A 26540-nucleotide genomic window follows, 5' to 3' on the forward strand; every position below is an offset into this window, starting at 1 on the left:
GTTAATAATGATGGCTGTCAGCCAATGGATGTCAACAATCTCCCCAACCACAGCCCCGTCCCCTTGCCCTGGTCAAGAACATGATGTTCTGGTGGCTTTGGTTTGGGCTTGACTGAAGTGTCCCCACCTCTGAATGCCTTTGTATCCATCTCTGGCAACCCACGGACCTTTCCTCATCTCCACTGCACTCATTTGGGCCCTTTCATGATTCCTAACTAGTGGTTATTCAGTCATAATTGAGGCAGGAATCAGATCCTTGCCTTATAATCAGAGCCAGCCAGTTATCATGGGGCTCAGCAAGTTGATTCAATGCCACAGGGAAAATATATCATTCTGGGGTTTGGTTTAGACATTTGCATTCCCTGATTTCTTTCTCCTTCCAACTTAGACCATTACCCAAAACTCTGCAGGCTCTGAGGTTAAGCAGACCTATATTTGAACCCAGCATCTACCAGTATTAGACTGGAGAGCCCTGGGCAAATTTCCTGTTGTCATTACTTCGTTGTTTGCGAGTCTTTTTGTTGTTGTTGTTATTTTAGTTATTTTCAGAAAGAGTGAGACATAATAGTAAGGAGTCCAAATTCAGTGTGTTTCATTTATCCATGGAATCAGTCATTCTAGGCACACATTAGATACTTTCAAACTAGAGTGTTTGGAGAACAGAAAGCAAACATACTTTTTGCCCTTCAGAAATGGTGGCCATGGTCAGGTCTGAATCAGTCTGGTTGAGGCCAGGCAAGATGCTCCTCCTAGGCCCCCAGGCATGCAGCTACCCTTATACTCCCATGTTCCAACACATGTGGCTCCACAGAGACACAACATGCAGGTGCATGTCTGGCTTTGTTCATTTCCTCAGACCATCATGCTCATCGCCGGCCTCAGGATCTTTGCATGTGCCATTTCTTTCACTTAGCATCCTCTTCTTTCACTCAATAAGTATTTTTTTTTCAGCACTCACTACATGTCAGGCACTTGTCTAGGGGATACAACGGTGACCAAGACTGTGACCTCACGAGGCTTATGTTTTATGGGGATGTGAAGGTAGGGGTAATTGTGGGAAGGCTGAAGCAAATAATCCAATCCAGAGATAATCTGGGAGTGATGAGTACTATGAAAATAATCAAACACAGTCATGGGAGAGAAAGTAACTGAACACAAAGGTCAATGAAACCCTCTTTGAGGAAGATATTTGGAATTAAGGAGATATTTTGCACTGAGCTATAAATGGTGCAGATTGTGTGACTATTTCAACGAGGATCATTCCAGACTGAGGAGCAAGAGCAAAAGCCACATGGAGTAACTTGCTCCTAAGATGACTGCTAGTGAGTTCTTCACTCCCCACACGTCTGCACCTTCTCACCGCCGAGAAGTGGAACCGTTTCTCCCTTGTTCTTGAATCCGAGCTGGCTTTGGCAATTCCCTTGGCAATTCAAATGGGACAGAAGTGACATGCTGGGATTGTTGAGGCCAGGTCATTAGAAACCCTGCAGGTTCCACTTGGGCCTGCTGGAGCACATTCATGGGGGGCACCCGCTCAGATCTCACTGTCGTGCTCCACAGAGAGGCCACAGGCAGATGCACCATTCAACTGACCCAGCTGAGCTCCTAGCCCACTGCCAACATCAACTGTCACTTACATGAGGGAGCCATCTTGAATGCCCAGTCTTGCAGAGTCTCAGCCAACAGCTGATTGCGCCTATCAGCAGAAGTCACCCAGTTGAGCCCAGTCAACCACAGAACTAGGAGAGGTGATCATGAAGTGTTATTAAATTTCACCACGTTTGGGGGTGATCTGTTGCACAGTAGGAGATAATCACAACACCCTGTGACTCTGCTCTGTCCACCTCCAGTCCATTTCGCCTTGTTAATTCCTTCTTATCTTTCAACTCAAACATTATTCCCATAGAGGAACCTTCCTACAACCCTCACCCCAGATGCTCAGGCACCTTCCTGTATATTCTCAGAATTTGTATTTTACCTTCATAGCACTAATAATAATTTATAGTTTGTATTTATTTTTATGGTTACTTATAATTGCCCCCTTCTATGCTCAATGATAATTCTCTATGTGTTTTGCTCACCATAACACCCCCAACATTTAGCATAGAGCCTGGCACCTAGTAGGTAATCAATAAATATTTGTTGAATAAAATAATAAAACAACAATGGAATGAATGTGTTGGCTTCAGGAAAAGAAAAAAGGGCATCCAGTTGTCAAAGTTAGCACACTTGGTAACAGATATTGTCCCCAAATACTAATTCATGTCTGGTGGCCAAATCTAGCTAGACTTTTTATCAAAGAAAGTTTAGAAGTTAAAATATCAACGGTCCAGGACATGTGGAGCCCCAGAAGAATTGGTTAAAGGATGGTTCTGTGACCTTCCAGAGGATGAAGAGTCCCTAAGTGGGCAGAGACCCTATGGGATAAGAGTAAGATCCTGGGATCCTTCTGGTTCTCAGCTACTCCCAGGAGAGTCAGCAACCCGAGGCTCCTTTAATATCCCCAGCATCCCACACCAAAGCCATAAACAGTATGCACTCAAAGATGCCTCCTGAGCTTCTAAAACACAGCCCACAAAACTCCTCCTGGTTTACCTTCCTTCCACATTAGAAGCCTGTTTTCCTGCTTACTGCCTTTATATATTAAAAATAGTTTTTGTGTCTTACTACCAGACATTAAGAACTTATTTATCAGGTACTACGCCAAGTGCTTTCCATGCATTATCTCACCTAATCCTCCCAGAAGCCTACGAAGAGAGCATCTCCCAATTACAGATTGAGTAAACTAAGGCACAAAGAGGTTAAGAAATTTGCCCAAAGCCATGGAGCTAACAAGAAGCAGAGCTAGGTTTCAAAAACAAAACAACAAAGAATCAAATGTGTGTGTGTGCGCATGCACACACACACACGCACACACGCACACACAGATTTGAATGTGTCCAAAACACAGATTTTTATGCATTCTGCTTCAATGCCTCATAAAAGAGAACACGTTCTCCTGATTTTGCCCCGCCCTGGCTCGGAACCAGTTAACGTGGCTCTGGGCCGGACACACCATAGGAGACGGCATGTGGTGATGACCTACCAAGGTTTAAACCCTGACACTTCCAGCAGGGGGGTCAGACTCCCCTTCTCCACCAGGGCCCAGCAGCCTGGAAGCACATCTGAATGGGCATTGTGGGCACAGAGAAGGAGCTCAGCCCCCAGCCAATCGCAGGCACAGGCGGGCAGGGCGGATCACCCTGTGGCACTCTCAGGATCCAGGGGACAGGGGTGCTGAGTACACTGTCAAGCTGAAGCTGGGGAAAGAGCTTGGATCTCAGGAGAATCCCCCGAGAAACACGGCCACAGTGAAACATCAGGTGCAACACGGCTTTATTCTGGGTGGGCCAATTTTGAAATTCAAGACTGATAAACATGTCTGGGAATTTGAGAGACTGACTCAGAAATCCCCGGGCCCTTGGCCCTACCATTACGTGAAGGCTATAGATCCCACAAGTGAGCTTGCTCTAATCTTCTCTGCGCTTCCCTGACTCTCCCCGCCTCCCCATCCCCGCCCTGTGTGATAGCTGCCTCAGCAAGTGTGAATCACGAAACCACATAAACTGCAACAAGGCCATCCTCCTGCCGACTTCTGGGAACATAAACAATAATAATGTAAATGCAACGTACTAAAGGCTTAAGCAGAGTGCTTAAAGGAAATCTATATTTTTTATGTAAACAGTCTTCTGTTTACAGACGTGGTAACAGTCGTTCTGCTCAACTCTGGGAGATCCGAAACCAGTTTGCCCTAGAAGCAAAGGGTATAACCTCTGGCCAGGAGAGTGCAAAGGAAAGAGAACGCAAAAACCTCACTTTTAAACGTCTCTTCCCCCTTCCCCTTCTGCAGCGCTGGCTGGTGAGACCTCTGTTAGGTGGTTAGACATCTGCATTTTCCTTTGCATAGCTCTCAAAGAACCCTTTGTAGGGCAAAAGGTATGGGGTGTGTGCGAGCATGTGGAGACGAAAGAGAGAGAGAGAGGAAGAAAGGGGAGGGGGAGGTTAAGGTGTTAGAGAAGGAGCTTAAACTCAGACACCGCACAAACCATGAAAACCTTTCCCACCATTTCTATGTCTCCTTTTGTCTCAGAGCCGAATATTGATCCTAGGTGGTGATCTACAGGGCTAGAGAATGTCAGACAACTTGAAAATTCCTGATTGTTGCTAACCACAAATATTCGGGATTTGTGTTATCTAGGTTATAATGAGAACCTGCCAGGGAAAAATTCAGACATACAAATCTTTGTGTAAACTACCTTAAGAGTCTTAAGCTGACAAAAGCCAGAGCAAAGTCTGAAATTTTGTCCTCAGAGTACCCATAATTGAGTCTCTGGCTCTTCATATATTGTAACAGGATTCCAGCAGAACTTGGGTTTTCCACGTATGCCATTCTCTGTCGGGGCCAGAAAAGTCTTACTTCGTTCGGTGGCCTCCCTGATCTAAATATCTGGGAACCGTAGGGGTTATGGGGTAAAATGGTTTTCAACGTTCTGGGCACTGATGGAGGAAGGGGTGAGAACAGGAGGGGTGAGAACATCACCCTCCTCCTGACCGCTGTCACTCTTGCCTGTCCAGAGTCCAACCCCTTCTTCTTCTAGGTGCTTAGGCCAATCACACCTTCACCTCCAGAAATTTAGACCTTGAGTACCATCACCCAGTCAAAAAACAATGGCAGCTAACAATAGCTATCTCATCGAAGCCAACGGAATGAATGATGAGATGCCTGCAGTAACATGAGAAAAAGTGGAACTAGTTTTGGTCATCCCTGCCTCCCATCCTGGAAAACCAACCTGCGGTAGGAGAGCTTAACCATCTTCTGAGACTAATTAGCTGATCCTGGCTGTCTGACCGCACAAAGGGAGGCACACCTTTGTAGAGCACAGACACAAATCTTTTTTTTTCTCCTTTTTTTGAGGACGTTTTTGGGGGGCACCATTTTTTTAATTCAAAATATACACAACAAAATGTGCCATTTTAATTATGTCTCATAATTAAATATACAATTCAGTGGCATTGAGTACATCCACTGCGTTGTACAACTATCAGTCACTACTATCGGTTTCCAAAACTTACTCATCAGCCCGGAGTTTCCTACCCCCCTCACCCCCTCTGATCTACTTTCTGGCTCTGTGAATTTGTCTCACATGAATGGGCCACACATTAATCGTCCTACAGTGTCTGGCTCATCTCACTTAGGATAATATTTTCAAGGTTTATCTGTACTGTAACAGGTATCAGAATTTAATTTCTTTTTAAGGTTGAATAATATCCCATTGTATGGATACACCACATTTTGTTTATCCATTTATATGTTGATGGACATTTGAGTCGTTTCCACATGTTTTGGAGGAAATGCCAGTGTTTTCCTCAAGTCTTCAACAGACCAAATGAATGGGCCCACTTGACATCTAAACCACACCCAGGTCTCATATGGGCTGATGTACTCTGACTACAGAAGAGAGATTAAGGAATTAACAAAACAAAGAAGAACCACTAACTTGTATAAGACACCTAGAGGGGCCAATCTGGTAGTGACTTCCTCACATTATTTCTTTTAATTCTTACAGTAACCATATGAAACAAGTCTTTTTAATTTTATACTCTCTCCCCAATTATCTTTAGCAGATAAAATTGAGTTTCAAAGCATAGGAAACTTTCCAAGGTCACCATAAAATAAATCTGTTTGGACTCATGTTTGTGCCATTCTCTACCACAGATCGCCTTAGTCAAACAGAACACATATGAGGTAAATGATCCTGAGCAGGGAAATCATCTAGCCAGCTCACCTAGAAGTCTAAACTGGTTTCCTAAGTGAAGTTCCAAATTTGAAGGCAAAGCATGGGTGAGTTCCCAGAAGATTCTGTTTTCTGGCCCCAAATCATCCCTGCCTGGGCCAGGGTAGTGAGTAACAAATAAAGAGAGAGGAAGGAAGGAAGGAAGGAAGGAAGGAAGGAAGGAAGGAAGGAAGGAAGGAAGGAAGGAAGGAAGGAAGGAAGGAAGGAAAGAAGGAAGGAAGGAAGGAAGGAAGGAAGGAAGGAAGGAAGGAAGGAAGGAAGGAAGGAAGGGAGGGAGGGAGGGAGGGAGGGAGGGAGGGAGGAAGGAGGGAAGGAAGGAAAGAGGGAAAGGAAAGGAAAGGAAAGGAAAGGAAAGGAAAGGAAAGGAAAGGAAAGGAAAGGAAAGGAAAGGAAAGAAGATGAAAAGCAGAAAATAGCAAGGCCATCTGGTCAACAGTGGCTCTGTAACCTCCAGGCAATCATGCATTCTGTGCTGGATAGCCTTTCACATGAAGCTGTCCCTGCTGAGGTTACAACCCTCCTCACTGTGGCCTCAAGGAACCCAAGAAACACACTCATTGCTTCTTTGGTTATTTTATAAACAGTGCTTGGAAACCACGAGTCATTATCACTCTCCTGACCAGCCAGTCAGACTTTCCATGCCCTTGTGTGCCATGCCCTTAATCTTCTCAAAGCCAGCAGCATCATTCCTCTAAACCAAGAGGATTGTTTACTTTGGCCATAATCAGGGCAGAGTTTAGGTATCAGCCTGTCCTCTCTTAGTGCCCAACAGGGCTTTAGGGCTATAATCCAAACATTCATCCCACCATCCATTCTTTTATGCACGCAATCGTCCATGCACTCCTAGATCCTTCAAGTTTTGCCCAGGCAATTATATATTCATATATCCATTCATCCATTCATCTATTCATCCTTCCACCCACCCATCCATTCATTTATTGATGCAAGTATCCACCCATATAGTCCCTTTTAATCTTTCAACTACTTATCAATTCCTCAATGTATCCACCCACTTACCCAATAACCAATACAGTAATTTATCCACTCGTTTGTACATAGATGCATCCATCCTTTTATCACCCACTCAATCGCTCACCGTTTCTTCACTCAGTCACCCAATCACCCACTTATTCAACCACCTAACTACCTATTCCCTAAGTCTGTAATCACCTATCATGAGCCAGGCACCGGTGCTGATGTGGGAGGAATAAATGTGAACAGTACAGTTACCCATTCCCCCATCCACCTACAATCTCCCATCGATCAGCATCTATCCATTTATCCACCCTGTAGAATTCCACCCCTGTGGGCACTGACATCGTTACTGGGAGGCTCCCAGTGAGGTTCAAAGAGAGAAGTAGAGATGAACCCAGATTCAGGTCCATGCAGAGAGTGCAACCAAAATGGTAGGTGGGAAGGACTGGCTAAGAGACAAAAACTAGTCAAGAGACAAAATACCAGAACCGTAGTTAAAAAGGAAGAAAATTTGCAATGGTGCATGTGAATATGGAATCTGCAGAGATTCATTTGGGTACCACCATTACTCACAGAGATATTGAGAAATAATTCTGAGCCTTCCTGAGGGTCAGAAGGAAGCTTAAAAAGGTGCCAAGATGATTAAGACACTTCCATGTATCTATCCACCCATCCATCAATTCATTCATTTATTCACATATCTACACATCCATATATTTATACATCTATCCATCTACATTCGTATTGTTCAACAACTGTAGCACTGGCTCTTAATCAGGGCTCCCTGAATTGGTACAATCACATGAATGCAATTCATCCTTGTACAGAAGTGCAAATTAAATATTTGCTGAATAAATTAATGAGTGCTCTCAGTTATGACTAGAAAAACCAAAACCAAAAAGGTGGTGCCCTGATCAGATAATGTGGCTGGCTCCAGAGTGGTATGAATAAGTTTACTTTTTATATGATTGCTTAATGACCACGTGCGGGATTCATCCTACCTGCATTTGAGAAATGGATATGCCCAGACGAGGCCATGACTAGTTTAGGCATGTCTAAAGGGACTTGGTTTTAGCTGTTTGACAAAGTGAATCCAACTCCCTCAATATTCTAACACACCACTGGAAAGGGCGAAGGCCAGATTCACGCATTAGGAGCTAATCAGCCAGATCTCAGGATTCAGTAGATCCAATTATTTTTGCTTAACACCACTTTACGAGGCCACCATAGAGACCCTTAATCAAACTGACTGTATGGGATAACTGCATTTACGTAAACAGAACTCTGACTTGCTCAGTTGAGGAACATCACCATGAGTTTGGTCAATACAGACAAGCTGTCTGGACAACCCAGAGTGAAATCTTGCCTTTTATTTCTAAAAAACAAAGTAAGTAAGCCCTTTCAATTAAACCTGGAGGCAACAGCATGTCAGCAGCCACACAGTGGATATGGGAGATAAAGCCAGAGAAAGGTAGATTTCCATCTGGCATCACTTACCACATCTGTGGTCTTGGGCAGGTTACATTGAGCGTCTCTAATCTTCAGTTTCCCCGTCTGTAAAATACAGGAAAACCATCCTTTACTTGACCCAGCTGGATTCTAGTCAGTACCCTATAGAAATATCTATACTCTCGATGCCTGACACAAAGGAGGCACCCAAAATTGGAGCTCCCAGTACGTTGATTTTCTAAATAGTTGCTCTGTCTATTTCACTTTTCTTGAGACCAATCATTAAAAAAAAAATTTTTTTTTAACTCTTTTAATACCTGTTAGGAACCCTTGACTCTGCGAAGGGCTTCCCTGTCTCTTGCCTCATTTGCATGTCAACATCACCATCGTTGTCATTATCCCCCAAACTATAACCACTTCCATTCTGCAGATAAGAACACCGAGGCCCAAGTGGAATGAGTAACTTACCCACTTCATATCAGACTCAGAACTTGAACCCGTCACCGTCAGGCTCTGAGCCCAGTTTTCTTGGTATCAGCAGGTTATAAATAGCAGACCCAAGAAAACAAATAGAAGAGGCAAAAGGCCACCAAATCGCCTGAGACCCATCCAGAGTGGTCTTGCTTATGTAACAAGTATGCAGTTTGCTAAGAAGACCCAAGTAGACATATGTACTCATGGCGCTTGTGTTCTTCCACACGTGTGAGCAGTATCATTAAACACCATTGTGACCTTTGGATTGGCCTCCAACATACAAGACGATCCTCTAACCTGAAAAGCTGTCCTATTTGCCCAGATTCCTACAAGGAGCCTGTGTTTTATTTCACTGTTTTCCTGGGTGTGCTTCTATTTTCTTATTTATTTATTTGAACTACTAAATTATCTAATTAGTGACATATACCGTTGACACATGGGCCACTATGAATATTTACTGCACACTTGTTCACGCATTTATCTAAATAGGTGGCATGCCAGCGCCATGTAATAAGGAATAATGATTCTTTAGGAGAGTTACAGGAAATTATAGGAGGGGGAAAAAGTTTTGCACAGTGGGTTGCAGCTTCCAACCACATCTATCAATTCTTCCTGAGATAGAGCAATTGCATAGTAATGACAAAAAATTTATAGTAATGAATAAATCAATACTCAGCTCTGCAGCAGTTTCAGATGTTACTTTTATAGGTCTTCCCGTGTCTATTATATATCCCTTAGCTCTGGAGCTGAGAGAGTGCAGTGAATGCCAACAGCTATAGGAGAAAGGGAATAGCTCAGACTCCTGAGAACATGGTGATCCATCACGATCCCCTCTCAGGGAGACCCATTTATATCTCTGAGCCCTAACATGGAGCAGCTTACAGTGATCGACTACTCGGTGGACAAGTGTTTGTTTTAAGAATGGAGCTGTCATTTCATACTGAGCAAAATGGAAATGCAAAAACAAACAAACAAACAAACAAACAATTATGTAGGGAGGAGTAGAATCTCCCAGGGCTTTATTCATCCAGCAAATATCAGCACACAGTAGGCCAAGTGCCTACTAGGTACCAAGCACAGTTCTGGGCAGGGGTCAGCAAAGCTTTTTTTCTGTAAAGAGACAGACAGTAAATATTTTAGGTTTTACAGGCCAAATCGTCTCAGCTGCCACATAGCAACTCTGTCTCTGTAGTGCAAAATCAGCCATATACGACTTGTTAAAAAATGGGTACAGCTAGGTTCCCCCGAAATTGATTAACAAAGAAGGTGATGGGCAGGGCTTGGCCTGTGGGATACAGATTGGCCAGCTGGTATACAGAGCCACATTTCCCCAAAGGATGAGCCCTCCTTCAGGGGACCGTGGGATGACTGGGTAGGGACACAGACCTGGTATAAATGACTTAGAGTCACACAAGGAGATTTAATGTCAACTATAAGTCTCTTGCAATGATTACACCAAGCAGAGAGTCTCTATAGGGTGCTAGCCTTTACTATCTCTCCAACATTTTGTTAACCTCTTTTTCAACAAAAAGAGAGCTCCCAAGACTCAATATTGGCAAGGAACAGCTTCTAGAGATTCTTCAACTATTGTTCCTTTTTGTTCTGAGTTTCTATTTATGGCAAGTAATGCCTGTTTCTGTTTACCATTTAGAAAGGCAGAAACAGGGTTTCTTAACCTTGGCACTATAGACAGATGTGCTGGAGGTGGGAGGCTGTGAACTGTAGGATGTTTTGTGGCATCCCTGGTCTCTACCCACTGGATGCTGGTAGCACAAACCATGCCTCTATCACTTACTTCTCCCATGATATAGCGCAACTATTTAATCTCCCCTCCCTACCTTTCTCCTCTTTCCAATGGGCATGATGATGACAATAGCCCTAACCTGATTGAATTGCTGTGAGGATTAAATCAGTTCATTCATGCAAAGCAATCGGAAGAGAGCCCACCTGGGAAAAGCATTCAATAAATATCAGCCATGGTTATTCGTCCTAGTAACAAAATGTTTCTGTTTTAAATATTTTTATTTGGTAACTTATTCAAGGAATCCAATTTGAAGAAAATACTAAATAAACAATATTTCAGACGGCATAAAGATATGTCAGGTTTATGGAGATGTCTTGTAAGCAAGTTAAAGTTGTGAAACTAATGTATTTAAAGAGGGGGATTTGGGTGTGTTTTAATCCGAGCTCTATCACTCATTAGATATGCAACTTTGCACCAGCTACTGAGCTTCGGTGACTTCCGGTTTTCTCACTAGGAGGAAAATGGTGCACTCTCGGAGAGGTGTCGTAAGGCAAAATCGAGACAATGTTCTCAGGAGTTGCTCAACACAACGTAGGTACTCAATAAATGTTACTTCTTGCCCTCCCTGTCCTTATCGTTAGTAACTCTTACTGGTTGCATCAGCCATCTGCTGTGTAACAAATAACGCCAAAACTTAGTGGTATAAAACTACATCCCTCATTAGCTCACGATTCCATGGGTTGGCAATTTGGGATGAGCTCAGCAGGGTGGTTCTTCTGCCGATCTTAATTAGGGCCACTCACATGGCAGCTGGATGAACCAAGATGGCCTCATTCGCATGTCTGTCTGTAGGGCCTCCTGCTGCTATCGCTCTCAACCTCCACAAGGCTAGCCTTGACCTCTGTCTGGAGGCAGGTGTGTCCCAGAAAAGTGAGAAGAAGCTACAAGGCCTCTTGAGGCCTAGACTCAGAAGTCACACCACACTCCTTCTACCACATTTCAGCACTCAAGACAGGCCACAAGGTCATCTCACATCAAAGCATGGGGAAACAAACTCCACTTCCGACAGAAGGAGGAGAGCAGTCACCCTGCAGGGAGTGCCATTCCCTGGGACCCTTTCTGTAACAAGCTGCCACGCGGTCTGCCAAGAGCTGTAGTGCACATCCTCTCTCCTATTTTCCCATAAGAACACACCGGATGCCATTCACGTGACTAACATGCACCTCTGCGGGTGTCCAGCTGTTCACAAAGCCCCCTCAAATCACATGGGAAGTACAGTATATCACAAAGACTCAGAATCACCACAATTAATAATGGCACATCTGTCCAAGGTCACCCACTGCAGTTTACATTATTGCCAAGAGAGCCTATGGAAACCATAGTATTTCCCACTCTGTTCTAAATGTTGCTTCTCTTACATTCAAGAAAAAATGGTCAACGTGAGACATACACTGTGAGATTATTACAAAGATTAACCTTAAGTCTCTTCTCCTTGATAAAACATGCCATTTATATCAAATGTTAACACTACAATATTAATAACAAATTGTATTAGTAGATCTCGAAATTGATTTGGGCATGATTCATTAGTCCATGTAACTTATTCAATTTAGGAATTCATTCTCACCCAGTTTTCAGTAGCCACAGTCTAAAAGTAACGTTAGTCTTTTTCTCGTTACATTTTCTTCCCTCTGGATCGTGACTTTATGGTGATTTTTCTCCAGCTCATACCACCAACCTTTTCAAAGACATACTTTAAGTCTGTATGTTATCATTAGCTGCACCACTTCCTATAGGTAGGTTTAAAACATCAGACTTTCTGGCCACAAACAAGATCACTTCTAATCTACACACTTCAACAGTGTTCACACCCATCAGAGACTCTAGGCTTGGCTTCCCACGCTGTCACCTACCTTTCTCCAGTTTGGATTCCATGGTCCACCCCTACAACAACCCCCTGACCTTGGCTCCTGATCCCCCCTGTCTATGCTGTGGTAAATCTCATCCCCGCTTAAACCCACCTCTCTTCCTGCTCCATGCCTGGACCTGAGCAGAATGTGGCAAGAGAAAAACTCACGACCATGCTTACTGGCCTCATGTGAGATTTCTGGCCACATATCTTAAGTGGGCCTTCAGTGCTCCTCCGACTTATCCAGGTAACTACTCACACCTTCTCACTCTTCAGGCAGCAGCCAACATTCACTGTCAATAGATGAGCCTGATTCTTATTTTACTGAGAAAATAGGAGCATTCAGAAGAGTGTGTTTTCTTTTCCACCTGCATCTCTGCATGTAGACTTGGCCTTCTCTATTCCTGTTTAGGATGATCAAACGTCTCTACTGCTTTCTGAACCCACCCTCTTCCATCTCATCTTTGGGAACTTTCTCTTAAAGGTGCTCCTCCAACTCCCAAATCAGCAACCAATCAATTACTCCCATCGGCATTTGGACATGCCCAAACATGGAGCATCTACAAATAAAGACCTTGCAACTCTTTCTGGTATCTCGTTATATTTCTTATCTACCCTTTCAGAATACTTCAAAGCTGCCTCCCCTATGATTCCACTAAGAAGTCTCTTGTTAAATTCCTTGGTGGTCTTCATCTCCTTCAGTCCAAATCCCATGTCTTTGACGGCAATGTCTTTGAGTCTCAGTGTCATTCACCATAGTTGACCCGGGTCACTCCTCTTGAAACCCTCCATTGCCTTAGCTTTCCCCAGTCACCACACCTCCCTGGCTTTCCTCCCCCATCACTGGCTAATACAACTTTTGTCTTTTCCCAGTCTTCAGTGTTGGTTCACCCAAGGATTATGGACTTCACCCTCTTCTCTTCCATAACTACAACTCATTCTCAAGGTGGGCTCACTTGGACTCTTGGCTTTAAATATGATCTCTTTGCTGATGACTTCCAAATTTATACCTTGATATATCTAGCTCTGATGTCTCCCTGGAATGCCAGACTCATAGATTCATCTGCACACTTGCTATGTCCACTTGGATGCCTAATAAGCATGTCAAACATTAGAAATACAGAATAGAAGTTTGTGATTTCACTCCTTGAGTTCCTTCCTTCCCCTTTCAGGAAAAGGCACCACCTTGTACTCAGTTAATCAATCCAGAAACTAAGAGGCTGTCCTTGTTTTCTTTCTTTCCATCATCTTTCCATCCGATCCATCAGCAAGTCCTCTTGGCTCTATCGTTAGGATATATCAGAATTTGACTCTCCTGACCACCTGGATAGTCACCGTGGTTTCTAAGTTGGACTTGTGAAACATTCTACCTGCTCTCCCTGTTTCCAGTCTTGCATCCTTACTTAGTTCTCCCCACATAGCAGCCAGAGTGAGCTTGTTCCAGACACACATAAATTGGATCATGTCACTGCTCTTTTGATAAAACTCCAGTGATTTTATATCACATATGGACTATAATCCAGATTCTGCACCTTGGCAGTCATGCTCTTACCGCTACCTACCTCTCTGCACTCACCTCCCATACTCTGCCTCACTCACTCAGCTCCACCGTGTTGGTTGGCCTGAGTTCTTACAGACACACCAGATTCATTCCCACATCAGAATCCCTGTTTTCATGGTTCCCTCTGCCTGCAACTCTCTCCCCACAAACCTTTCAATGACTCACCCACTCACTTTGTTCATTTCTCAACCCAAATATTACCTCTTCAGAGAAGCATCTCTGACTACTTTCCCTCAAACAACCTGTCATTCATCATCCTCACTCTTTGTTTTTTCTTTAGAAGAGTCTTATTACCCAAAATTCCATTATACATGTATTTTATTCCTCACTCACTGTCCGTGTCTCCACTAAAATGTAATTTCCAACAGATCAAGGGCCTTCTCCATCTCATTCACTGTTCGGTGCACAGCACATTGTAGACACTAAATAAACATTAGTTGGATAAATGATTGATATTATTGGCAGAAATAATAATTGTGAAATGTTCTCAGAACTTTCACTTCCTGCATTCATATTAGACATGATCATAGCTTAAATAAGAAAGGAAGCAAGGAAGACATAAGCTTGTGTTGGCATATGAATTTCATTTAAATTCTTTACCCACTACCTATATCTCCTCCATATCCAGATGGAGTTTAAGAAAATGGAGAGGTGGAACTATTTAATGTCTAAATAGTTACATACTAAATAGCTTTCTCTTCTTCTTTTCTCCTAATATTGCCTATAAACTGGGGCACCTGGTTGGCTCAGTTGGTTAAGCATCCGACTTCGGCTCAGGTCATGATCTCGCTGTTCGTGAGTTCGAGCCCCACATCAGGCTCTGTGTGGACAGCTCAGAGCCTGGAGCCTGCTTCAGATTCTGTGTTTCTCTCTCTCTTTGCCCCTCCCCTGCTCGCACTCTGTCCCTCTCTGTCTCTCAGTAATAAATAAACATTAAAATTTTTTTAAAAAAATATATTGCTTATAAACTCTCTTTATTCGCATCGGACACATCAGAATTTGTAAGAACCCATCAACATCACCCATTACATGAAGACATGTAAACTATAAGCATATTTAATTGATTTGTCATCAGCTTATAGTATGCAAATCATCCCAGCAACTGACACCTATCCAAAGCAAGATTTCAAAATGTTTATTTGGCTTTCATAACTCAGAAGGGGATTCTGGAGTGGTATTTTGACAGGTTCTCCCATAGAATTACCAGTGGCTTTCATACAGAAGGATTCTTTAGATGTAATATCTAAGTTTACTATCAATTATTGAAGTAGGACTGCTCTCTGGGCCCAGGCCTACTTGGGATAGAAGACCAAGGGAAAAGAGATGCTTTGGCAGTACTGAGAGATGCTGGAAACAGAAGTCCCCTGGCTCGCTGGATTCTAGCCTCTTGCCACAGTAGCAACACTCAAGGATAGAAGTGCACTAAGATGTGCCCTAATGACTTCTTTGGTTGTTAGAGTTTGCTTGGATCAGCCTCTTGTCCTATCAAACCGGCCCTGCATGAGGTTACGTGCTCGGCAGAGCCACGTCTAGTGGTCCAGGGGTCCAGGGGTGAGCACGCACTCCTCTATGCTGCCTGGAGCAGCTGTGAAAGTCCTTGGTGCTGTCACCAAACACTTCTGTGCTGTCTTCCTGGCACGTGATAATGTTGTATTTCGCCACCCTCTTCTGAGACAGCTATGGCCATGTGACTCGGCTTGCCCAAGGGAATAGAAACAGAGGTGATGTGTGCTACTTCTTGGCGGAAGCTTTAAAAACCGGGGCACAATTTGACCTGTTTTCTCCCTAAGTAGAGGTGATTATAAAAGCACGTGCCGAGAGGGCGCCTTCTTCAGCCAGGGGCCTTGCGTTCATCTGATGAGCAGACCCTCATGACATCACTTTGCTAGAGATGGGGCTTGAGGGAGAAGGAGAGACAGACCGACATGCAGGCAGGGCAGATGGACAGATGGACTCAGAGAGGAACTGATGATGTTAAGCCACTGGGATCCGTGGAGTGTTTGTCTTCCCCAGCATGACCTGGCCCATCCTGACTGCCATTCCCTTCTGAAGTCTCAGGATGTGGGCAAGGGTTGGTAGTCCTGCAGGCTTGGATGTTAATAATTCAGTCATGGGAGACTTCTTGACACAACAGGGTCTGTGGTACAGGGGAGCAAACAGGTGCTGAGACAGTCATTCTGAAAAACCCCTGGAGAGACTGAGTCATCTCCAAAACACTTCCAGAATCTTGTCTGGCCTCCACCTTCATCGGAAGCCAAGTCCCCAGCGGAATGTCTGCACCTTGTCCTCCAGCCCCTTGTGGTTCCAGCCGAGCAGGGGACCAAGACAGAGGCAGTTAGGTTGGCTTCAGAGCACAGAGGTTGATTCACAGAGTAAAAAGGCCCGGCTGGACCCACCCAGGCCACAGGGCCTTCAGTGGCCCCACAGGCTCCCAGGCAGAGAGAAAAGAACTCCTGCAGGTCAGTCACAGCAAGATTTTGACAAAACCACACAAATCTGCATCCTAGTTCCTCTAGTTGTGTGGCTTGGGGCAGTTTACTGAGTCTTAATTTCTTCGGCTATGGAATGAGGAACTTAATAATATATACCTCGGCTGGCGGGGGGGGGGGGGAGACTTCGTGAGATAATAAAATATCAAGAGCTCCATACTGTCCCTATAACATAGTAATTAAATCATATGAAAATGCCATTTTTACACAGAAAAAAATGGTCAACTTCTGGCAGTTTCATATGGTTTGACTTAGACGTGTCAGGTAAGGGGCACCTGGGTGGCTCAGCTGGTTAAGCGTCCGACTCTTGGTTTCAGCTCAGGTCACGATCTCACAGCTCATGAGACGGAGCCCCATGTCAGACTCTGCACTGCCAGCGTGGAGCCTTCTTGGGATTCTGTCTCCGCCCCTCTCCTCCCACCATGCTCTCAAAAATAAATAAATAAATAAACTGAAAAAAACTGTCAGTTAAGAGGAGCTGGTTTCACTTCTGAAAAAATTCCAATAATTCAGTAAGGGCTACTCGCGTCTGTCATATGTTCTTCCTCAGGATTCGCAAACCAGAGAATGTTCAGATGTTTCCCAGACTCTGTGAATGGACTCCATGTACTAGGCGACTATTAGGCAAGCTCTGTCACAGAGTATGTAAGCCATGTGGCCACAGGCGGCTGGCCTTGGCCAATGGTCTTCTCCCAAGACCAAATCATCAGTACCTGCCCCTGGCTTTGCTTCCATTAGCTCTGCCCCAAGGCACTAGAACAGGTTGACTATATAGAAGCAAAGAGCTGTCTCTGAAAAATTTAGCCCAAGAATCCTAAGATTTATTGTCTTCCCTGCCTGGGATATAGAAGCAGCACGTGGGAGATTCTTTTTAAAAAAGAGAGGGGATTCGAAGGCGTCGGCCTGCCTACTGGACAAACCAGCAGCATAGCCCTCTGCTTACTTCTCCCCACTCCCAGCCTCAGGTTACCAGGAAGTATTAATGAACTTAGGGTGGCTGGGAAGGCAATGGGCTATTTCCGGCCTCCACGTGTTTGCTCCTGCGATTCCCTCCCTCTACCTGGAAGGCCTTTCTTCTCCTCTGTTCCCCTCTTTCCCACACCTCAAACCATGCTTTATCATACACTAAGACTACATGCTTTATGAGAGAAGGGATCCTGTCTGTCTTGCCCATTGCTTATATTCCTAAAATGGCACCTACATTCAACAGATACTGGTTGAATTAATGATTGAATAAATGAATGAGTGCAAAGGCCTACTCTAGCATCAAGAGCTTCAGAAAACTTGGCCCGGACACATGTCTCGCTGGTGAGGATCCCCTCCCATGTCCTCCCGAGGCACCTCTGTAGGTGTCTTCATCTCTGCTCTCACAACACTAAATGTGTGGCGACACCCTATCGTACAAGGCCAGAGACCACCTTTTTCACGTTAGAGATTCCCCGAGTGAAGACTTGGGATGTGGCTAATAAGGTGCTCTGTAAATGTATCTCGGGCCCAGTTCCCTTCCTCTCTCTTCCTTGGCTCTTTGAGAATAGCCTTGGCACCTGCAGCCCTAGGCTGGGAGAGTGGGGCTCTCAAACCCTAACGGAAAGATGAGTTCAGCTCAGGGAACCACCTGGAGGGGTGGGGAGGAGAGACTTGGCGCTTTTCACAGTCTATGCAGAGGACTATGAATTCTTCACTTCTAAGCAAAATGGCAAAAGGGAAATATAGGTCTTCAAACAAGTGATTTATTCTGTATCAGAAACGCATTTACCTGGCCTATTTTGCTGAACAGAAAAACCTCAGGTTCACTTAGTAAAACTCAATCTGAATATTTCTATCCTTTATTTCCATACAGATTAGCTTCATATGGCCTCGAGTATAAACACCACAGATTGGCTTGCGGGTTCTATGGGGGGAAAGAGGCAGTGCGGAAGGGAGATCATCGCTATTTTAAGTTTCTTCATGGTTCAGCAGGCGGCTGCCTAAGAGTTCTAAAGGAGCAAACAAAATAAGAAAAGTTTATTGATTAGTTTACAAATAACTGTTGTAGAAGAAAAGGTACTGAATGGCAGGCTGGCTTACTGATGGCTTACTCCTCGCAGCCCTTTTCATTCTGTGGCCTTGGGAGCAGCCTCAAGGGGGAAATAAAAGAAGCAAACCAAATGCGTTGTCTGGATAAATAAGAGTTTGCACCGGGTTAAAAAAATAAATAAACAGGACCCTTTATTTGTTGCTGATTCGGAAGGAGACCGGCATACGTCTCCTCTTCTTCATCCCTTCATGAAAAAATCTTTTTAAATGTTTTTCCCCTCCTCTGGCCGCCACAACAAAGCTTGAGATGCCAGACTCCAGGGCACAGGTGACAAGCTTTGATATGGTCCCCTCCAGTCACCAGCCAGTCACTGAGTACTTTTAGGAAAAAAAGCAAGAGCATCAAACCCATGCTTGTTCCTGGGCTTACAGCTAAAAGATCTTGACCTGGAGAGTGAAGTCGTTTCGGGGTGGGGAGATGGGCAAGGGTCCTGGAAAAAGTAAGTACAGGAACACCACCAGGATTTCAACCCGCTCTGAACTGCTCCGTCTTTGTGAGGCCTTGGCAAGGTGTTGGCTGGTGGGGAGGATTGACAGAAATAAGGCGCACGAAAGCCCAGGGACAGGTAAGCTCTCGGGCAGTGCACAGTCGGCACCGGGATGAGATTTCGGTCACCAGAAACTTCTCATGAGATATGGGAGTAGAGTGCAAGAGAGGGGGCTACGGTGCAAGTCAGGCAGAGGGGGAGGGAGCGTCTAGGCCCCACCAAGGAGTTTGGTCTGATGTCCACAGACTGGCATATCCCAAACGTGAAACAGGCAGAATGAGTCCAATTCGACCTGGAATGGTGACCAAGCGCTAATGAACCCTGGACCACAGAGACAGTGTTCCTGCCCTTCCAAACCCCACTTCATAACTTCTGCTTATGCTACGAAGAAAGTCCCTTCGATATTGGCGGGTCGTCAACGTTTCTTGAGCATTTGCTAATTTCTCTTTTTAACACAACCAGGTGCAGGACCTACACGGCCAATCATCACTGGCTATAGTACAACTTTACCTTTTGTTGACATGGCACTTATTTTCCAGATTACCTTCTTTTACTGGACAGTGATATCTTTTTGTCAACCATGTTAGCTATAGACATATTAATTTTAAAAGAAGTCTTTGTTTTTATTTTATTTTTTTATTAAAAAAAATTTTTTTTTCAACGTTTATTTATTTTTGGGACAGAGAGAGACAGAGCATGAACGGGGGAGGGGCAGAGAGAGAGGGAGACACAGAATCAGAAACAGGCTCCAGGCTCCGAGCCATCAGCCCAGAGCCCGACGCGGGGCTCGAACTCACGGACCGCGAGATCGTGACCTGGCCGAAGTCGGACGCTTAACCGACTGTGCCACCCAGGCGCCCCTTTGTAAGTTTTTAAAAAGTGAACTGTCTTAGGCACTCTCATGAATTGGGGGTGGAAATATGAATTGGTACAGCTCTTGTAGAGAGCAATTTGACAATATTCAACAAGATAACGTGTGCCTTTAGCTTTTGACCCAGCAAGTTCAGTCCTAGGAATCTACCCTGAAGCTAGAACTCCAACAATAAGAGAACATACGCACACAAGTTTATTCACTGCAGCGGTCTGCGACTGCAAACATTGGAAATAACTTTAAATGTCCATACACACAAGATGGTTCAATCAAGTGTGGCACATCCATACAGAACTGAGTACAATGTCTCGGTGAAAAATAACGAGGACGATTTCCACTAACTGAGAGGGGGTGATTTCCAGGAATTATTTTTAAGTGAAAAAAACTCAAAGTGGAAAGAATATCTATAATATGCCACCTTCTGTGTAAGAAGGAAAAGAAAATGAGAAAGTATACATGTATTCTCCTAAATACCGGAAGGATAAATCATAACCCGATGACCTTGGTTATGTGTAGGGGTACGTGAACAGGGTCAGGAAGAGTAGAAAGGTTGGAGGGGAGGGGTCAGGAATGGGGGAGGCGCATATCTCTGAGGGCATCTTTTTGTAGAATAGGGACATTTGTAAGCATGTTAGCGTTTCACATAAAAAAAATCAACAGGGATAATGAAAAAAACCCTAAAATGGAATACAAACAGTAACAGATGAACTAACTCTATATTGAATGAATAACATGCCCATACCGAAAGAGGAACAAAGAATAAGCCCAAATAACTTAAATACAGTATCTGGATGATATCCCTCAGACTAAAGACAAAAGTAGCTATACGCAAATATTGACATGTAGTTAGTCAGTTTGTTCTTCACAGTAATATGGATTAGCAATTCTGAAACCACTCTTTGTGCATTCTAAGGTTGATGAAATAAGTAAATATACTGTGGATAATGGGATCACAGTTTCTCATGGTTAAAGAAGAGAGAAAGAAATGTAGAAAGGGGCCAGGCCAGATCAACATGAACCCTGTGTGTTAGACTGGAGTTCGAGGTATGGATGTGGGATCATAATTTAAAATATAGATGGATAAGTAGATATAAATATAGGTAGAAAACGAGATATAGATGTGTAGGTTTATGGTCTGTTTCTGTGGGCATACATAAACACACGTATCATACTTCTGTTTTGTAGCTCTGTTCACTGAGAGGCAATGACGTCCCCATAACAAGGAGACTTGTTATCCAGATGATCATTATCCTCCCAAAGAATCCAGAAACCCTTGGAAAAATGGCTGATTCCGGAGATGGAACTAGAAAAGCCTAAGGCGAGCTTGGAAGAGCTCATCGAGTCACAAAGTAAGGATGTGCCTGAAGAAATATAGAAACATATCAAAAGGACAGAGGGTACAGATTGAAGGGGCTCTCCCCAGCCAAAGTGGGGACGACTTGAGTATTAGAATAAATAGGGCTAGCCACAGATCGTAACTCAGGGAATGATACAGGAACCCGCAAATACATACTGATAGAAGTAAATACATAAATATATGAATAATACATGGGAATGAATAATAGAGTGGATGGAAAGGGAGGACTTACAATTCCTTGTGATAGAAGGTGAGCTAACAAACGGAGAAAAAAATAAAGGAATTAGAAAATCACCCCTGGGCAATCAGCATAGTAATCATCGATTCAGGCAAGATGCAACAATCAGGCTTACAGAAGTGGATCAAGGTTTGGCAAGAAACAGGATATTTACGGAATCACAAAGTACCTCCCACAGGATATTTATTAATGAAAGAGTACAGGATGATTTTACAGTGGAGAAACCCAGTGGACCCCACCTTAAGTGGTGGTAATGGGACTGACATTGTCTGCCTCCTGATATCATGTTCTGCCCAAAATGCATTGACTGAATCAACCCAAATTGAGGGGCATTCTACAAAATCACTGGCCTGGACTCTTAAATATTTCAAGGTCATGAATGACACAGACCAAGGAATTGTTGCAGATTGAAGCTTAAAGAGACATGACAATAAAATGCAATATTTTATCCTGGACCGATCGCAAAGCAGGAAATATGCGTGCGTGCACACACACACACATATTCGGATACATATAATCTTTTTGTGTAAAGGAAATCTTCAGTGAAATTAGCAAAATGTGAATAAGGTAAAAGTATCACATCAATGATATTAAATTCCTAGTTTTGATGTTTGCATTGTGGTTATGTGAGAATGCCCTTAATTTTAAGAAACACATACCCACGTCTACAATGTATTCTCAGTAGCTCAGAAGGTATATGCCTACACATATGTACACATGCACGCACACACGCACATGTATAAATAGTTCAGAAATTCTATACAAGCAAATAATAAAGCAAATGCAGTAAAATTCTGACATTCAGAGAATCTATATGAAGCATATATAAGAAATCCTATAAGTTTTTGTAACTGTTTCAAAGCAACGAGTAAAAGAAAAAAGTGAGCCTATTGCGTACATAAAGCAAACATCGTGAAGATAGCAATAACATGACCACAGTTTGGGAAAGACGATGGCTGATGATGGAGACCCAATAAAGGGCGGCAAGGGCACAATGATGTAAGAAATCCTCACCCCTACCCCTACTCCAACCATAATCCAAGAACATGCAGCTTGAGGAGTTCTGAGTATCAGCAAAAAAGCAGGAGGAGGCCAGACTCCTGTTCTGAAGGGGTGGCCTCATCGCTCCCAGTTGGGAGGGAAGAGGATGGACAGGTAGTGTTTTAAGGCCTCCACTAGGCAGTAGTTATGAAGGAATGTTCCAGCATGAAAACAAGGCTCTTCAGCCCAAAGCCAGACACTGGTTTTAGAGGATTACAGGTAAACTTTAATTTGAGTCGCTCAGTAACACAAAGCAGCCAGGATCAGGGCATTCTGAGCAAGAGTGGAGCACAGAACTCACACAGGAGAAAGGTGTTCCCTCCAGGAGAAGGTCATGTGTCCACGCATACAGCGATGTGTCCTATGTAGTTTAGCGGAAGAAAGCCATAATGTTTGAACTAAGGCAATGTGATCTGGTGGGATGTCAGAAAGTCCTGAATTCTAATTCCGGTTCTACTGCTTACTGGGTTTCCCCTCCTTTCTGAACTTCTTCTTATTCATCTGTAAAATGATGATAAAAAAAAAAAAATCCTGCCCACAGGGTTGCTTGGAAGATTCAAGGTCATTTGTTCAATACATATTTATCAAGTGCTTCTTATGTGCCGGACATCATTCTGGGGAGCATGACGTCACCAAGACCAAGTCCATACCTCTGTGAGGCGTATATAATAGGGATGTTCAAGCTCAGCGTGAGAAAGACCAGAAAGGCTGGGTGGCTGGAACCCAGTGAATGTGTGGGGGGAGCGGGAGAGCGCGGGCCGGCAGGGGCTGCAGGCTCTAGGAACGGGGTAGGGAGTGTGGACATTATTTAGGAGCAGTGACAAGCTATTGGAAGGCAATAAGCAAGGAAAAATCTGCTGTGATTTGCCTCCTGGCCGCTGTGCGCAGAAAGAAATGCGGGGGGAGGGCAGAGAGGAACAGGGGTGCCAGTGGGAAACACGGTAGTGCTTCCAACAGGAAAGAAGAGCTGGGGCTGGATGGACGAGGACGGAAACACTCAGGAAGGGCTTCCTTGAAGACTCAGAGTAAATAGTTTAGGCGAATCGAGGCCAAAAGACAGGCTTGAGAGTAATAGGCGCATATTGCTGTAAGCATTTAAATCCATTGTGTTAAAATAAATAAATAAAAGTCACCCTTAGCTCAAGGGTCATAAAGAAACCAGGCAGCTGGCTGGGGAGTGCACGGGCTGGGGTTGGTCAGGGCTTGGGAAGAACTTCACGCCTCTCGGGGAGCGCCGAGTGTGTTTCCGAAGTCCCTGCTGCCCGGCCCGATCAGAGGATGACCTGGAGTGATGGGTCAGGATCACTGGTCTAGCTCATTTTCTTCTCTTCATAAAATGGATCTGGAGACTGCATGAGAGACTCTCTCTTTGCCCTTTCAGGCACAGGACCACAGTCCTACTGACATGCAGATAGATTTAGAGTTCCACAATTGCGTTTGCGTTGGAGATGCCTGCGAACTTGCCCCCTGGCCCTGACAGAGACATTCTGTGGCCCAGGAAAACCACCGACAGTTATTAAAGCGGTGAGGGAAAGAAAGGATGAGAGGGAAGAACCCAGTTGCCACCTGGTCTATCTACCATGAAGCTAAAAGACCTGTTACCGCCACAACTAAAAGCCGGTCCCTGGCTCGGCCAGCAGTGGGGAAGTCAACCAGAGCTCTCCGTACAGAAATATCTCATCCATCAGGATTAATATAGCATGTAATCCACACCCATACAGCTTTCTTCTAAAGTCCACTGGACCAGGGGTACCTGGGGGGTAAGTCGGTTCAGCATGTGACTCTTGATCTCAACTCAGGTCACGATCTTATGGTTCCTGAGACTGAGCCCCCGCATCAGGCTCCACGCTGACAGTGCGGAGTCTCCTTGGGATTCTCTTTCTCTTTCCCCCTCACCTCCCCACATGTGTGCGCGCGTGTGCGTACGTGTTCTCTCTCTCAAAATAAATCAACATTAAAAAACAGATCTGAAGCCCACTGGACTAAAGTCGCAAACTGGCTAATTTTTGTTTGTTGGGCACCATTTGCACATAAATATAAAGGAGAATATGATAAAGAAGAAGACCTGAATAACTCTAATGCTCCAGATACAGACTTGTCCTTTGGGTTTAATTTTACAGTTTACTGTGTATTATATTCTATTACATCACATTATATTCGTTACATATATACTACATACTGCTTTTACATGACATATTCATATATGGTCTACGCAAACATATATTCACTAATTTGTACATATGCACACCTTTCTATCAAAAAAAAAAACAATGTCAATTACAGAAAGTTTTGAAAATTTATGTTAAGGGGGAAAAATGTTCCCTAGAATCCTGATAACTACCAGCAATTTTTTCGTGTTTGAGTCTTTCAAATTTCGATTTTTTAATGTTCATTTATTTTTGAGAGAGAGAGGGAGAGTGTGAGCGGGGTAGGGGTAGGGAGAGAGAGGGGGAGAGAGAAGGGAGAGAGAGAGAGAGAAAGAGAGGATCTACAGCAGGTTCTGTGAGGACAGCAAAGAGCTCGATGTGGGGCCTGAACTCACGAACCGTGAGATCATGACACAAGCCAAAGTCAGACACTTATTAACCGAGCCACCCAGGTGCCCCTCCAATTTTGTTTTTTTTAATTTAAGACTGGGGCAAGCTTCTGTTGTTATTAATGTACCTTCCACCTGAAAGTTTAAAAAAGAAATCTTGTCTTCTGCTTTATTGTTTTACCTCTTATTTTAACAGTAGCATTTTCCATGGCATGGAGGACTTTCCAAAAGCCTTTCTGACACCTGCAGTAACCAGAAAGTCTAATATTCATAAACCAAACCAAACCAAACCACAAAGTTGGACTGAAAGGGTGCTTTTAGCATTCCTTTATTATATATAATAATTTTTCTCCTCATAAATATTTTTGTAGTTTCATACCGTGTCTTTAGCTCAAACCTAGAGAGTCAAAGGTGGCAAGTCTTCCTAAGGCCAACTTGCGATCAGAAATCTCTTGAGTTTCTGCCTTGAGACGGGAGCCCGGGTGTTAGTCCTTCTCTTCCTTCACCATCCCTGAACACTCGTATTTTTAAGAAAGAGCTTTGCTAACTTCACAGGGGTAAAAGTTTTATTCCTTCGCTAGATAAATGTGTTTCCTTTATTGGGCTGCCTTTTAATTTGACTCTGCATTTATTTTTTACACAGCTCTTAAGAAGGAGTTATTGCTTTTTCATAGCCCCAGTCTGGGGGGTGCTAATTAATCTCTATCTCTCTACCTACAGCTTTTCTCTTATTTCAAAAAGTTAACTTACCCCTCGGTTTCAAGTCATAACCACCTCAGTGACGATGGTGACAGTGAGAAGAGACCTCTGAGCAGTGGGGCCAAATTTCTGGAGATTCCAGGACGTATCTCTAGGCGGGTCTCCCACTGACATCCCCCTCCCCAGGCCGTGGGGGCAGATTTGGGCTTGTGTGGCCTTTGAATGCTCTTGATCCGCCCTTATGTAATAAGTATGACTCACGGGACCGTATGAGTCACCCAAACCCGCGCCTGGGGCACCTCCGCCAGGCCTGTGGAGCTTCCCACCTGCCTTGATCCCTGTCTGAATAGAGACAGCATGACTCAGCGCCGGGGAAGGGTGGTTCTCCACGACCGGCTGCTGTCCCCAGCTCCAGGAAGCTTCGGGCTTGTGGCGCGGCAGCTCAGAGGAAGGCCATGCTACCCACGTCAGCAGCGCCCCTCTGAGGGAGCCCCACACAGGAAGGGACAGCCCCTGGCCAGCCGGCCTCCACCACCCGGGGTACCGGTGTGGAGAGGAAACGCGGGGCACCGTGTCCGCTCAGATCTTTAGTGAGCTCTGTCTTCCCTTGCGGCCTCATGTGCAATCAGAGGGCCATGGCTGGTGATAATACGCTCGTGGTTGTTGGGCACTTACCACGTGCCGGGCCAGGATTGCACAGGGCACTTCACATCTGTTGACACAGTTAACCCTCACCACAAGACCGCGAGGTAACGATTACCATCGCGCCCATGTGACAAATATGGAAACTAAGGCCCAG

At 44.4% G+C, this 26540-nt stretch overlaps 1 long non-coding RNA gene across 5 annotated transcripts in view; it reads right to left on the reverse strand.

The window, feature by feature from the left end:
• The window catches only part of LOC102900985, an 807705-nt gene that overhangs the window by 369822 nt on the left and 411343 nt on the right, over nt 1–26540 (reverse strand). For all 5 annotated transcript variants that reach the window (XR_006590330.1, XR_006590331.1, XR_006590332.1 and 2 more), the window contains exon 11: nt 8307–8363. This is a non-coding gene — a long non-coding RNA (uncharacterized LOC102900985). The remainder of the gene's footprint in view (nt 1–8306; nt 8364–26540) is intronic.

Source organism: Felis catus, chromosome E2, assembly GCF_018350175.1.
Source record: "Felis catus isolate Fca126 chromosome E2, F.catus_Fca126_mat1.0, whole genome shotgun sequence".
NCBI classification, from domain to species: domain Eukaryota; kingdom Metazoa; phylum Chordata; class Mammalia; order Carnivora; family Felidae; genus Felis; species Felis catus.